General features: G+C 40.9%; 1 protein-coding gene across 3 annotated transcripts in view; it reads right to left on the minus strand.

The window, feature by feature from the left end:
• TXLNB (taxilin beta) overlaps positions 1 to 8,304 on the minus strand; it is an 83,491-nt gene extending 75,187 nt beyond the window's left edge. The window contains exon 1 of one of the 3 annotated variants that reach the window (XM_016956388.4): positions 7,995 to 8,304. The gene's annotated coding sequence lies outside the window, so the exon portion shown is untranslated. The remainder of the gene's footprint in view (positions 1 to 7,994) is intronic. The other 2 variants (XM_054686364.2, XM_016956389.4) reach the window with 2 other exon arrangements.
• Between the last annotated feature and the right edge of the window lie 2,300 nt (positions 8,305 to 10,604).

Below are 10,604 nucleotides of genomic sequence, written 5' to 3' on the forward strand. Positions count from 1 at the left end.
TTATGCTGAGATGAATAAAATGTATGTGGGCCAGCTTTTTAAAAAATCACAATTACTTTCTTATAAATTTAGAAATAAAGCCATTTAATCAACAGACTTAAAATGGATGTTATTTTAGACAGAGAGAACTTATAAAGAGAATTTGGATTATGAAGTTACAAGCCAAAAAGATACAGAATTTAAAATGATACAGATTTCAATAAATAAGAAATGTGAAAACTAAATTATATAATATAGTAATAATAGTAAAACTTCATTAAGTTTAAATAATAAGTAAAAAATGACAGGGAGAAAAAATATTTGGTAAGAATATACAGAGAAGAATGCAAAAATCTTGTTAGAAAATTTCCACTTCTATCTGTGAGGCAGTAGGTTACATCGGACTAAGCCCTCTCTTCTGACAAGGGACAAAGATTCTTTGCTTGGCTAAGCTTTAGTCAGGGTCCTGAACCTTCTCTTCGGCCTACCTGTGCACTTCCTTATAAAATCCAGTTTTAGAAAAGAACACTATTAAGTCATTTTACCAAGAACCCCCACCTTTAATATCTGATCACCCTTGATATATGATCAGGTTTCTTATCCCTCCCCTCCCACCACAGGTGATGTTTGATCACCCTGGCCTGTCTTCAGCAAGAATCCTGTTAGGTTGGTTTAGTCAGAATTCCCTTACCCCTGATGTTTTCTGCTAGTAATTTTTTTTTTCTTATCACAGACCCTCTACCCTGTTTCTTAGCTATAAATTCCCACTTGCCCAGGCTGTATTTGGAATTGAGCCCAATCTTTCATACTACAAGACCCTGTTGCGGTGGTCCCTAAACATATGTTGCTGATCTTGAATAAACTCTTCCTTACTGTGCTTTAACAAGTATCATTGAACAATCTTTTCTTTAACACAAGAATAACAAAAAAGCCTGTAAAAAGTATTTTTTAAAAAACAGCTTTTGGAGACATCTGAGAACAACTAAGACTGTTGCAATGAATGGTACAAATTCTGGAGTCAGGGGAAATGCATCGAGGTAAACCTCACATTCTTTGTGGGTTTTCCTTTCAAGCCATTTTTCAATATGTAAGTGGCCCAGGTGAGAGGAAAAGCAGAAGGAAAGGCCTAGAACAGTTAAGGCTCACGAGGCTGGGGAGGCAAAGGTTGGAGTTCAATACTAGTCATGTACTTGAGGAGCCAAGACTGGAGAAAAGGGAATTGCAGAAAAGTGGGTTTGATATTCTGCAACTCTTTTTTTCCCTTGGGGAATTTGATTATTCCTGAGCTTCCAGTGTGAGAATATAAGCGATAAAGCAGAAAGTGGAAGCTAAGAGGCTGAGAAATCAAGCAGAACTTGAGATAGTTTCACAGTGTTTGAGAGAGAAAAAAATTGAGTTCAGACATTTCCAAGGACCTCTTATATTTTAGTTAGTTCAGTCACTGATTGGATTAAGATGATGTGTAGCTTCTCTGTCTTTTAGAAAAAAAAGTCATCTCTAAAAGAAGATATTATCCAGTGATCTTGTAACTCATTATACACAATGATTGGCATTAAGTAAAAAATTACCAGACATCCCAAGAGACAGGAAAAAAAATGGGCAAATACTAAAGCAGAAACAATAGATGGCCTATATATTAGAGTTATAAAGACAGAGGCTTTTTTTTTTTTTTTTTAATTGAAATGGAGTCTCGCTCTGTGGCCCAGGCTAGAGTGCAGTGGCACAATCTCGGCTCACTGCCAGCTCCGCCTCCCAGGTTCATGCCATTCTCCTGCCTCAGCATCCTGAGTAGCTGGGACTACAGGCGCCTGCCACCACGCCCAGCTAATTTTTTGTATTTTTAGTAGAGACAGGGTTTCACCGTGTTAGCCAGGATGATCTCGATCTCCTGACCTTCCCGCCTCAGCCTCCCAAAGTGCTGGGATTACAGGCGTGAGCCACCGTGCCCGGCCAAGACAGAGGCTTTTAAATGGTAATCACAGAGTTAAGAAAATAGATTTATAAATATAAAATTTTGCCAGAGAACTGGAATCTATAAAAATGATCCAATGAAAGTTATAGTTGAGAAATACAAATAATCAAAATTAAGATCTCATCAGATGACTGGGGCAACAGGATCACTTGAGGCCAGGAATTTGAGACCAGCCTGGGCAACACTGTGAGAATTTTTTTTAAAATTTAAAAAAAAGAAGAAAAGATCTCATCAGATGATCTAAACAGCACATTAGACAGTAAAAGAAAGGATTATGGGGCCGGGCACGGTGGCTCACGCCTGTAATCCCAGCACTTTGGGAGGCCGAGGCGGATGGATCACGAGGTCAGGAAATCGAGACCATCCTGGCTAACACAATGAAACCCCGTTTCTACTAAAAAAATACAAAAAATTAGCCGGGCGTGGTGGCGGGTGCCTGTAGTCCCAGCTACTTGGGAGGCTGAGGCAGGAGAATGGCGTGAACCTGGGAGGCGGAGCTTGCAGTGAGCCAAGATCACGCCACTGCACTCCAGCCTGGGCGACAGAGCGAGACTCTGTCTCAAAAAAAAAGAAAAGAAAAGAAAAGAAAAGAAAAGAAAGGATTATGGAACTGCTAAATAAGAAATATGAAATTAAAAAGATGAAAAATATAAGAGAAGAAGAGATATATGAAAAGTGGTGATAATTCTTACGTATGTGTAATTAGATCCCCAAAAGGAAACGAGAAAGAGAATGAGAGATAAACAATAATTGAAGGGATACTGGCTGAGAAGCTTCCAAAACTGACACAAGATATCAAGTCAAACATTCAAGAATCTCTATAAAACCCAAGCACATCAAGGTACCAAGGTGTGTACCTTGGTAAAACTGCTTAAAACCAAAGACAAAGAGAAAATGTTAAAAGCATCCAGAGGACAAAACACATTATTTCCAAGCAGAAACAAACTGATGAAAGCTAGATGACAATGGAAGACAATGGACTGATATTTTTAGCATACTAACCAACTTAGAATTCTATAAGCAGTGCAAACATCTGAAGGTAAAGACATTTTTTCCAGACAAAATATGAGTGTATTTGTTGCCAATAAATCCACATTAAAATTGATTGATGTAGCAATCTCTATAAATATTAGTTGATATAAATGAATAAACTAAAATGATGAATTCACAAATGGTAGTTAGCCTTTTTTTGAGTTTAAGAAATTAAAGCTTTGTTCAGGATATTAGATTGTCTTCCTTCCTTTTTTTTTTTTTTTTTTTGAGATGGAGTCTTGCTCTGTCACCCAGGCTGGAGTGCAATGGCGCGATCTTGGCTCACTGCAACCTCAGCCTGCTGGGTTCAAGCGATTCTCCTGCCTCAGCCCTCCAAGTAGCTGGGACTACAGGCACGCACCATCATGCCCGGCTAATGTTTTGTATTTTCAGTAGAGACGGGGTTTTACCATGTTGGCCAGGCTGGTCTCGAACTCCTGACCTCGTGATCTGCCCGCCTCGGCCTCCTAAAGTGCTGGGATTACAGGCATGAGCACCACACCCAGCCAATGTCTTCCTCCCTTTAAATTTTTTTTTTTTTTTTTGCAGAGATGTGGTTTTGCCATGTTGCTCAGGCTGGTCTCAAAGTCCTGAGCTCAAGCGATCTGCCTGCTTTGGCCTCCTCAAGTTCTGGGATTATAGGTGTGAGCCACTGCACCCATCCTTCCTTTCTTTCTTTTTTTTTTTTTGAGACAGGGTCTCATTCTGTCACTCAGGTTGGAGTGCAGTGGCATGACCACACCTCCTTTGTTAAAGGAGCAACATAAGGCTAGCTGTGGTGGTTTATACCACACCCCAGCACTTTGGGAGGCTGAGCTCAGAAGTCTGAGACCAGCCTGGGCAACATAGGGAGACCCCATCTCTACAAAAAAAATTTAAAAATTAGCTGGGCATGGTGGCATGTACCTGTGTGCCAGCTATTTGGGAGGCTGAGGCAGGAGGATCACTTGAGCCTGGGAGGTCAAAGCTACAGTGAGCCATGACTGTGCCATCTGCACTCCAGCCTGGGTGACAGAGTGAGACCCTGTCTCTAAAAAAATAAATAAGTAAAAGGAGCAACATGAGAACAAATAAATCCTTTTAAATGAGTATTTCACATGAATTAATAAATGACAATCTATTTATAGTATTTAACAATTACAACAGGAAATGAGACATTTAGAAAGGATTAGCAATACACAGCATAGTGAAGTGGATAAAAAGTAAAAAAAAAGTTATTAAAAAATACATTTCTACTACTTTATAAATATTTAGCTTATGGCCATATATATATAAATAACTGAAATATCTCTTAATTTGTAGTGGTTATTGAATATGTATTTTATATCTTGTTTTAAATTATAATTTGTTAAAGTTATTAAAATCTAATGTGGTATTAAATTATTAACTCTTTAAAATAAATATTAGTGCCTGGTTTCTAACTTCTCTTTCCCTTAAATAAAAGTTACTTAAGTAACTTCTAAGTGGTGACTAAGCCTATATGTTTTCTAAAATTTTGTATGACACATAGGTCCTAATTCATCAATTTGGGAGTAGACAATTACATTATATTCTTATTCATATTAACGATTTTGAGCACTAATCTATTCTTCCTTTAGGTTTCTGTTTCCAAATAATTTCTGGAAACCACAAGGAATATTTACAAAATTAATGAGACAATTGCCTTCCTTGCTAGCTCGTTATGAGTTGATATTTTCAGTCCTAGAGGAACACAACTGTTGCCAGTGAACTCAAGTTTCCTTCACTAAAATATTACCATCACCAAAAATCCAAATTCATGGGACTGGGTTGGAGATGAGACACTGGAAATCAAATGGGTTCCTTTTTATTTCGATTATCATTTACTTAATTTGTAAAACTCCACTTTTGGGGCATTTTCTGTAGGCAGAAAATTTTCTAAGCATATAATCTCATTTTTTTTTACCAACCTAGAGGTGAGCAGTGTGATTGTTCCCATTTTCAAAAGACAAATCTGTGGCAGAGACAAGTTATCAACTTGCTCAAGACTTTCTAGCTCTGCACTGGTACAGACATGATTCTCACTCAACAAGGTGACTTCAGAGTCTATATCTCTCCCATGCTACATAGGCACAAGTCATTGGGTAACACTTCTAAGAAAGCTCTTCTGCCCTTTCCCACTTTTTCCTTCTTCCTACCTGAAGCAGATGTATTTGTTAGAGCTACAGTGGCCATATTCCACCTCTAAGGCAACTGTGAAGATGAAAGCCATGGGCTTGGGACAGCACAGCAGAGAAGTAAAAGGAACCCAGATCCCTGTTAATGTCATGCACCTGCTTGCTAGGGCTGAAATACTCACCTCCAAACATCCATGTTCTTTCAGACACTATTATTTGGGTTTTCTACCTTATCCAATGGATTGAATCCTGATACTAGCCTGTCAGTGTAGAAGTGCCCCGGGGTTCCGTCACTGGACCTTGCTATTGTCTGAATGTTGGTGTCCCCTACAAAATTCAGGTGTTGTAATTCTAACCCCCAAGATGATGGCATTAGGAGATGGGGCTTTTTGGAGGTGAATGGGTCATGAGGGTAGAGCCTTCGTGAATGGGATTCGTGCCCTTACAAAAGAGGCTCCAGAGAGTTGCCTTGTGCCTTCTACCATATGAAGATAAAGTGAGAAGTCACCATCTGTGAATCAGAAAATGGGCTCTGACCAGATACTGAATCTGCTGATATCTTGATCTTGGGTCTCCCGGCCTCCAGAACTATAAGAAGTACATTTCGGTTGTTTATAAAATACCCAGTCTATGGTACTTTGTTATAGCAGCCCAAATAGGCTATGACTGAGCTCTCCTTTTTTTTTTTTTTTTTTTTTTTTTAATCTATGGAGACTTCATATACAGAGACTTCTGAAAACTTTTACATTTATGTCTCTAGCCCAGACTACTCTCTCTCTCTTTTCTTTTTTTTTTTTTTTTTGAGATGGAGTCTGTTGCCCAGGCTGGAGTGCAGTGGCACAATCTTGGCCCACTGCAAGCTCCACCTCCCGGGTTCACACCATTCTCCTGCCTCAACCTCTCAAGTAGCTGGGACTACAGGTGCCCACCACCACGCCTGGCTAATTTTTTTGTATTTTTAGTAGAGACAGGGTTTCATTGTGTTAGCCAGGATGGTCTCGATCTCCTGACCTCGTGATCCGCCCGCCTCGGTCTCCCAAAGTGCTGGGATTACAGGCATGAGCCACTGCGCCCAGCCTCTCAGACGACTCTCTTGAACTACAGATTCATTAATTTTTTTTTTTAAGATAGGCAGAGTTTTACTATGTTGCCCAGGCTGGAGTGCAGTAGCTATTCACAGGCACCATCATAGCACATTAAAGCCTTGCACTCCTGGCCTCCAGCAATCGTCCCACTTCATCCTTCTGAGCTGCGACTACAGGTGCACCACCATGCCTGACTTCACAGCCTATTGACATCTCTACTTTGGCATTATCACTGCTGGGTTGCACTGCTATAACAGAATACCACAGACTGGGTAATTTATAAAGAACAGGAATTTATTTCACACCGTCCTGGAGGCTGAGAAGATCAAGATCAACACCCTGGCATCTGATGAGGTCTTTCTTGTTGCATCCTTACGTGGCAGAAGGTAGAAGGGCAAGGGTTGGGGGGACAAGTGTTGTGTCCTCACACTGGCAGAAGAGCAGAAGAGAGTGAACCCACTCCTGCCAGCCCTTTTCATAGTGACATTAATCCATTATTAATCCATTCATAAAAGCAGAGCCTTCATGAACTGAACACCTCCCATTAGGCCCCACCTCCCTTCTAAAGAAATTCCTCCTCCAGTCTTCCCCATTGTAGAAAATGGCAACTCCATCCTTTAGTTACTCAGATCAAAAATTTGGACTCATGCCTGACTCCTCTCTTCCTTTTCCATCCCACATCTGATCCAACACAAAAGTCCCATTAGTTCTATCCTCAATACGGTGCAGAGTTCAACCACCTCTCATCCAAATTATCTTAGTAACAACTGCCTTCCCGGCCACTCCCCTAAAATATCGATGCCTCCCCAGCCCAGCTTTATATCCCCCTTGTTCCTTCTTTTTCTGTAGAAAAAACACACTGCACATTTTCTGTACATTTTACTTATTTGCTGTGTTTATTCTGTGTCTCCTCCTCTTGCCTGTATGTTACATGGGGGCAGGCATTTTCGTTGGGTTTTCCCTGCTGTTGAATCCCCCATAAACAGATGCTAATTGAATAGTGGCTTCCCCAGGACAGAGGCCCATGGGGCTATCACTTTTCTAAATGTCCATTTCCCTAAATCCCTTTATCTCTTTTGGATCTGTCCTCATTTTAAAATAAGAAACTAGCATTTCTGTGAACTGACTAGGAATAATTTCAATTGTCATTTCAGTAAGAAGTTTCATTTTGGACCAGTGACTATGATTATCCTTCCTTAAATACATAGGAAATCATTTTGTTGGTGTTGACATTGCTGCTCAGCACGAGATGAAGAAGGGATGGGGTTCAGTGTGTGGTTTGGGTTCTTTTGTTTGCAAGAAACCTCTAGAGATGTATTATAGTGACCCCAAGAAAAAGAATTTGTTTAGTTTTTTTTTTTTTTTGGAAAAGGAGTCTCGCTCTGTCGCCTAGGCTGGAGTGCAGTGGCATGATCAAGGCTCACTGCAACCTCCGCCTCCCGAGTTCAAGCAATTCTCCTGCCTCAGCCTCCCGAGTAACTGGGACTACAGGTGCGTGCCACCACGCCCAGCTAATTTTTTGTATTTTTAGTAGAGACGGGGTTTCACAGTATTAGCCAGGATGGTCTCGATCTCCTGACCTCGTGATCCGCCCACCTCAGCCTCCCAAAGTGCTGGGATTACAGGCGTGAGCCACCACGCCCAGGCTTGTTTAGTTTTTTTATTTACTTATATAATAATAAAGAAACATGTGGACCTGGGCTGGGGACAAGCAGGAAAGTCACCAAGAATCACGAGGCACGTGGTTTCTCTCTGTACATCTGCTGCAGTGTTTTCTCTAGGCTTACTTACCAACTTCCGCTGCTTACTCATAATTTCTGTTTCCTCTTCGTTTTTCCGGGGCCCTAGTCTACCTCCGGGCTTCCGTTGGCATCAGCTTCCATTCCCCTACATCTGATGGCTCGGCCCCTGTTTCTGAAAATTAGGCAGCTCTGGTTTACAACAGGGGACAGTCAACAGATTGCTGCAGTCAGTGCTCATCCCCGTCCTTTCTGCTGTGGTCAGGGTTTGGAAAGGGTCCCATAAAGCAAAACACGCCCCCAGAAGCTTTGCGCAGGGAAGGTAGATAGGAGTCACGCCCCTCCCCCATTGTCATCGCCATAGAAACGGGTTCATGTTTATTCAGATGACTGTCTGTTTAACTGTTTCAACTCCACTTTGACTTGGAAAAGTGTTCTGGGATACTGACATTGTTTTATGATTCCCATCTTTGACTACCTTATCCTAGCACCAAATGTTAAACATGCAGCCCATTAATGCTTGAGCTTAGCTTTGTTTTCAGAATCTTCTGCCGGAAGCTTCTAGCTTCCTTCCAAGCTCTGGGGACAGAGAGGAGCCTCCTCTTTTGTGGAGTGTATTCAATGTGTGTATATATACATATATATATTTTTTTCATTTAATTTTTTTTTAACTGTGACTAGTTCTGGATGACATTTTACAAAATCCCCCCCCCCCCTTTTTTTTGGTCTGTTATTGTTTCTGGAAAGGAAAGTTTTATTTCCTTGTTTATTCTGTGTCTTCTCCTCTCTCCTGTATGTTGCATGGGGGCAGGAATTTTTGTTAGTTTTTTCTCCCTGTTCAATCTCCCATAAACAGCTGCTGATTGAATAGTGGCTTTCCCAGGACAAGGGCCCGTGGGACTACATTCAATGGTTTTAACTTGAATGCAGAATAATTTTTTTTAAGAGATTACCTTTTATTTCATTTTTTATTTATTTATTTTTTGGGGGGACGGAGTCTTGCTCTGTCATCCAGGCTCGAGTGCAGTGGCACCACCTTGGCTCACTGCAAGCTCCGCCTTCTGGGTTCATGCCATTCTCCTGCCTCAGCCTCCCAAGTAGCTGGGACTACAGGCATGTGCCACCATGCCTGGCTAATTTTTTGTATTTTTAGTAGAGACGGGGTTTCACCATGTTAGCTAGGATGGTCTCGATCTCCTGACCTCGTGATCCTCCCGCCTCGGCCTCCCAAAGTGCTGGGATTACAAGCGTGAGCCACTGCACCTGGACAGATTTTATTTTTTAAAAAAATCTTTAGTTCAAATGTATGCCAATACTTTTAAAAGCCAGGTAATGTTAAGAGACTGTTGTTCTCAATCACCTGGCATACAGAAAGTTCTGGAATATTCATATTCTCATTATACAGCTGAACCACTGCTGGAGTCTTGTCTTTTGCTGCCATAAAGAAACAGATATGGAGTAATATGTGGTTAAGAGCAGAGCCCCACTAATTTGATATCTGACTATTAGTCACATGTCATTTTGATTCTGAACATCATCTGTGACTAGAAGATAAAATTAGTTCCTTTTTTTCTATGTTTTTATGATACTGTGTTTGGTTCCTAATGTTCTGAAAAATGCTAATGTGTGTTTTTCATAGAGCAAACTAAAATATATTTCCTTTAAGAAAACAACAGGCTCAGCCCAACTGTAGAAATTATATTTACTCTGTAAATCAAATTTGTTGCCAGCCTCTGCTTCTGTGGTCAGAGAGGGAAACAATTTACTAACTGTAATAGTTACTTCCTCATTTTTCAAGGGGTGTTAATTTTATGCATGCTGATGGCTGCAATTTTTCTCAAATGCAAACATAGAGTCAAATAATTTGACATTTGTCAAATATTTTATGTTGTAGTTAGAAAACATAAATCGTTTTCTTTTAAAAACCCAACCTCTAAAGCTGCATGTTTCTCCAAGTCAGTAGTGCCTTCATTTTATGAGGGAAATGAAATCAATCATCCCTGGATAATCAAGAATTAGGACAGAATTGCTCCTGACAACGCTGACATGGTAACACCAAAACAGCTCCTCCCTGACACCTGGCTAAATAGTGAGGGGGGTCAGCCTGGGTCTGTGTCTCTTGGCTGGGGAATATTTCCTGTGCTATGGGGTCTTGGGTTCCTGCTCATTCTTCACAAGTGCTTTACCCACACTGCTGTGGCCACTGTCTGCCATTGTTACTCCCCTCCTTCCTCTGTGGAACGGCTGCCTCCATTACTGCTGAGCTGTGAATAAGTCCCAGGTGTTTGCCTGCTTGTTTGTCTTTATCTACCCTAGACTCCAGGTTGCATGAAGGCAAAAGAGGTGTCTCTCCTATTCATCTTTGTATACCCAGCGCCAGTACCAAGCAGGTGCTCAATAAATGATTGTTGACTAATGAGGAAATAACTCACCATAAATTAGCAGCAAGCAGTCATGTATATTTTTCTCACAATAAATGCACTTTTAAAAAAATCAGCACCATATGCACATATATTAATTTCTCATGCAATAGTTTAACAGTGAGAGTCTAAGGGTAATTGCTTCACCATATCTATTGCTCTTGTTGGGGCTCAGAAAATGATACCCCAGAACGAAGGCCTCAGAAGCAAAGTTTCTCTCTGACCTTCTCCTGCCCTCCTGT

This window comes from Pan troglodytes, chromosome 5 (genome assembly GCF_028858775.2).
Source record: "Pan troglodytes isolate AG18354 chromosome 5, NHGRI_mPanTro3-v2.0_pri, whole genome shotgun sequence".
Taxonomy (NCBI): domain Eukaryota; kingdom Metazoa; phylum Chordata; class Mammalia; order Primates; family Hominidae; genus Pan; species Pan troglodytes.